This window comes from Protopterus annectens, chromosome 2.part1, assembly GCF_019279795.1.
Source record: "Protopterus annectens isolate FY-2018-M chromosome 2.part1, PAN1.0, whole genome shotgun sequence".
Classification (NCBI taxonomy): Eukaryota; Metazoa; Chordata; order Ceratodontiformes; family Protopteridae; genus Protopterus; species Protopterus annectens.
This window is the reverse complement of record NC_056729.1, coordinates 819,897,084-819,902,083: the sequence shown is the minus strand read 5'-3', so window position 1 is coordinate 819,902,083 and position 5,000 is coordinate 819,897,084. Positions and strand designations below refer to the sequence as shown.

General features: G+C 40.5%; 1 protein-coding gene across 2 annotated transcripts in view; it reads right to left on the bottom strand.

Annotated features, from left to right (window-relative positions):
• MICU3 (mitochondrial calcium uptake family member 3) overlaps nucleotides 1-5,000 on the bottom strand; it is a 1,861,160-nt gene that overhangs the window by 369,560 nt on the left and 1,486,600 nt on the right. The window lies entirely within an intron of this gene.

The window sequence follows — 5,000 nt, the reverse complement described above, 5'->3', positions numbered from 1 at the left end:
AGGGCAGGACTGAACCCCAGACTCTGAAGCAGTGAGGTAGAGATCCTACCACTACTGGATATTCTTATAGGAAACAACTGCTAGGAATGGACATTCTAATGTGTGCCAGGGAATACTGCAGATACCAGAGTCAGGACTGTTATCACGCTGTACTGTAAAACATGAAAAATAATGGTTATAAAAGTAAAGAGAAAGCACTACGGCAACACTTGCACCTTTTGCTATACTCACTGAAATAAAATCTGCGTCAAATGTCACCATGTTGGACTTCTTTCCTTGTCTGATATGCTGATACAATAAGTCACTGTTCTACACCTACTCAGATTTTGAGTGCGGGAGATATACCTTGATAATCTTAGTTTAACAATATCTATCTATACTTTTTTTACAGGTAGTATGACTATGCTTTAAGAGCTCAGATCTCATTGGCAATGCTTAATTTCTGATGCAGAGGTGTTACTGAGTGAACTGCCAGTGGAATGTGACTGGCAGTCCATGACTAAACAGAAGAGACAAAACCACCCTTGGTGAGGGCGATAGTAAGGAGAATGAAGATTCGCAGAAGAAACCAAGGTACTGTAGATCAGAATGTGTGTTGTGTCTTTAAGAAGCATTTTGAGGTGATGGCACATGCATAAAAATAGACAGCATGTGCAGGCAGCAGTGCTATTTTGAGTAACCTGCCAGAGTGTTAGCATGTATGAGTGCAATAGTCAATCTGTTTATTAGTTTGTTTAGGTTTAAGTTACTAAGCCTTAATCCTGATGTGTTCATATGTAATAATGCTGCTTGAACCGAATCCACAGATGTTAGTTTACTTTATTCTGACTAGACGAGTGACATGGTGTCAGAAGCCGGATGTCTGAGCGACATGATACCAGAAGTGGCATGTCTGAGTGACATGGCACCAAAGTGGGATCCAGAAGTCGAGCCATGAGGTGCATAACTAAAAATGGAGGAATATAGAGGAATGGATCATCCCAACCTGCTCAAATGACTGATACAAAGACAGAAACGAATGTCAGGTGCTAAAACTCGCATAAATGATTTCTTTTGCAAAGAAAATTATACAACGCATTTGCAAAGCAGAAAATGCATTGCTGATTAATGAAATGTTCAAAACTACGATATTAGAGTTATTCAAAGTACAACTTATGAAAACATTCAGAATTACTTCTGATTTGCATAATGGAATTGATAAACGTAAAACGAGCACAAGAAAAGTATAACGACCATGATAAAAGTCAAACGAGCATAATGAGCATAATAAAAAGGCAAAACAACTGCATATTTTAGTAAACAACCACATTTTTTCAATATAAGCTACTATTTTGCATTAATTAAAGCTATTTGAAGTATAGGTACAGTTGTTTGAAGTATCTCACAGTGTGTGCTTTATTACAGTACAATTATTTTGAACTGTTTACTGTGCGCAAAATATATTTATTTTGTAAATACAGTCAAAGTACAGTTATTTCACAAAGTGCAGTCAAAATACAGTAATTTTGAAAAGTTTATTCTGCTACAGAGACTTATTTTATAGAGTACAGTCATCTCAAGATGTTTTTGTGCTGTGGATAGCCGATTTGGAAAGGTCATCATTTTGAAGTGTTTTTTATACTGTGCAGAGTTGTTTCACAAAGAATGGTCATTTCAGAGTGTTTCTTGTGACACAGAGCCTTATTTCACAAAGTGCAGTTATTTTGAAGAGTCTACTGTGCTGTTGAGCATAATTTTTATTTTAGTTATTTATTTTACATTTGTTGAGAAGTTTAGTCCAAATGAGCTGAGTGGCTCATTTTCAGTGGAGACCCGGGGAGAAAAGCTCCACAGTGAAATACAATTTTCTTGGGACAAAGAAGTAGCAGGATTCATAAGGGGTTTACAATTGACTGAGATGTCTGGGCAGGAGCATGAGGAAATGATGAGACAGATGATAGTGAAACAAACAGGAAAAGCAGGGAGGATGGCCTAATGGTTAAGGTGTTTGCCTTACAAACACAAGGTGCAAGGTTTGAGTCTCATAAGGAATAATTGGCTAGGCTTAAAATGGCTCGCAAGGGCAGTTAGCTTAGTACTAATCTATGAACCTATGAATAAGTAAACAGTAAGATCCCTGGATAAGACAGGTTCCTGGGAGAGTTTTGGAAGAAATATAAGGGAAGTGTGATACACAGATGTCATAAAATGTTTAATAAGATATTAGAAGACAAGACAGAACTGAAATCCTGGAAAGACACAATAATTACAGTGAAAATGAAGGAAGGGGAAGAAAAGGCTACTAATAACCCAAGCTCATATACTGCCCTTGCCATATCTCTATTTTGAACCACGACTATAAAGTATTTATAGTGATATTAGCAGAAAAGTTACTAATATTCTCCCGAGTTTGGTAGAGTTGATTTAGTGTGGGTTTGCAAAGGGAAGGCAGACACATGACAATAGTGTCACAACATATCTGATACATAGGGAAGAGGAGAGAGATAAGAAGAGTATAGTGATAATAACACTGGATGCACGAAAAGGTTTTGATAGAGTACATTGGACATTTCTATGGATAGATATGTATACAATGGGATTTCCAGAGGGCTTTGTAAAACTGTCGCTGAATATATATTAGCGGTCAACAGCAAGAATTAAAGTGAATGCCCAGGTAATGGAAAGGAATGGCAAGAGAGGGACAACATGCCAAGGCTGCCCAATGTGCCCTCTGTTGTTTGCATTATACCAAGAACTACTAACTCAAAAAATTAGGCAATCAATGGCGGAAGGGAGAATAAGGAGTTGGCAATGTTCACCAGTGATGTCATGATATACCTGATGAGGCCCAAAAGAGACATAACAAGAGCATTTGAAATACTAAGACAGTATACAAGAACATCATCATACAAAATAAATGAAGATAAAATAATGGTAATGCATGTAAACTTTATGCCAACGTGGGAGTTAGTACAAAGAGTTCCACAATTGTAGGGTCACACAAAATTAGAATATCAGAAGTTTGCATCTCCCAGAAGTCAGAGAAAGAGGCATGGGAGTAATTATGGTTAAAAGTGCAAGCAATGATAAGGAAATGGAAACTAATGGTTGTGGATACTGATCAGAGGATATAGGCACTAAATATGTTTGTGGTTCCCCTAACAGTATATGTAGCAGAGTCTTTTATCTTTGAACCAGGTAGGAAATTCTGGGATGAGTGTAGGGATGAGGTAATGAGCTACATATGGACAGAACAGAAACCCAGTTTGAAGTGGAGTGAGATGATTCTGCCACTTCATAGGTTCATAAGTTTATAGGTGTATACTAGGCTAATGGCCCTGGAGCCTTTACAAGCCTAGCCCATATGATTATCCTGGCATTGTGCCACCAGACCTGAGATCCCCAGGGTGAATTTTCTATTTCCCATCCACTCATCAAGATTTCTCTTGAACAGGGCCAGTGAGGTGCTCTGTTTGACATGTATGGGAAGTCTATTCCATAGCTTGGGCAATCTCTTGGTTATGAACCTGTCGCTCCAGCACATTGTGTTGATTGTGGTAATGAGGTTGTGGTCTCTGGAGCGTGTGGTGTGGTGGGATTGGGATTTCTTTGGATGTAGCATTTCTAACATAGCTGGGTCAGACATGGCTTTGTAAGTCAAGCAGAGATTGCCTCTAAGTAGGCGATATGAGACAGAGAATAGTTGGAGTTTTTTTGAGTCTGTCCATATAGGGCAAGTGTTTAAGGCCTAGAATCCTCTTTGTGAGGTACTTTTGTGGCCTTTCCAGTTGTTGCAGGTGTCTAGTGAGGTACATGTCAAATGGGGCATTGTACTCGATGACTGGCTTAATGAGGGAAGAGTAGAGGGAGACAATGGCCTCTTTCTTCCTGGATGCAAAGATGTGCCACACAGAAGGATTTTCTGACCACAGTGGCAATGTGGTAGTAGAAAGAGAGGTTGCTGTCAACCTGTGTTTCCAGATCTCTTATAATGTCTTCTGTGTTCAGTGGACTACCATCAATGTGGTAATTCATGGGAACCGGGTTTTTCCCAGAGGGGATGACGGCACATTTTTGTGGCATTGAGCTTAAGGCCATGGTTCTGACACCAGTTGTTGGTCTCAGTGAGGCCTTTCTGTTGGTTATCAGCATCACTTGGGGAGTTAATAATAGCTCCCAAATTGCAACTGTCTGCGAACGTTGTCAGCCCAAGTCCCTTCATGTTGGCCTGGACTTCTGAGAAGTAGATACCAAACAGGAGAGGACCCAGGACTGAACCCTGTGGGACTCCACTCAAGACAGATTGTCAGTCTGACTTGGAGTCAGCTACTTTCACACTGTGGGTTCTATCTGTGAACCAGTTTGCAACCCACCTAGTGATATGGGGGTTGATGCCTAGCTTACTGAGTTTTCCTATGATTCCTGAGTGGAGAATGGTATCAAAGGCCTTGGCCAGATCAAGGTAGGCTGTGCGAACCACCTTGCCTTCATCCACAGTTCTGGTGACTGACTCAAAGAACTCAACCAAGTTGAGCAGGCATGATCTATACTTCACAAAACCAAACTGTGTGGGATCCAGAGTTTTCGGATTCCCTATATCCTTGTTTATTAGGTCCATGATGATGTGTTCCATAGCTTTGCATATCAGACTCATTAGGCTAATGGGGTGATAGTTCACAGGGTCTGTAGTCACTCCTCCTTTGTGGAGAGGGATGACTGTAACAGTGCGCCATTTGGTAGGGACAAAGCCTGAGGTGAGGCTGTGACTGAACAGGGCACACAGGTGAGGTGCCAGTTCACTCTGTAGTTCATGTAGAACACAGCCAGGGATATTGTCAGGTCTCATAGAAGCTGTATTCTTGGCCTTGGACAGTGCTGTTTTAACCTGTGCAGCAGTAATACTGGGTGCCTGGAAATCTACTGTTAATGTGATAGGTCCTTTGGGAGGAGAGAAAGGGTAAACTTGGCACTGAATCTGTCAGCCAGTATAATGACAATATATTTTGGCTCAGTATAGGAGG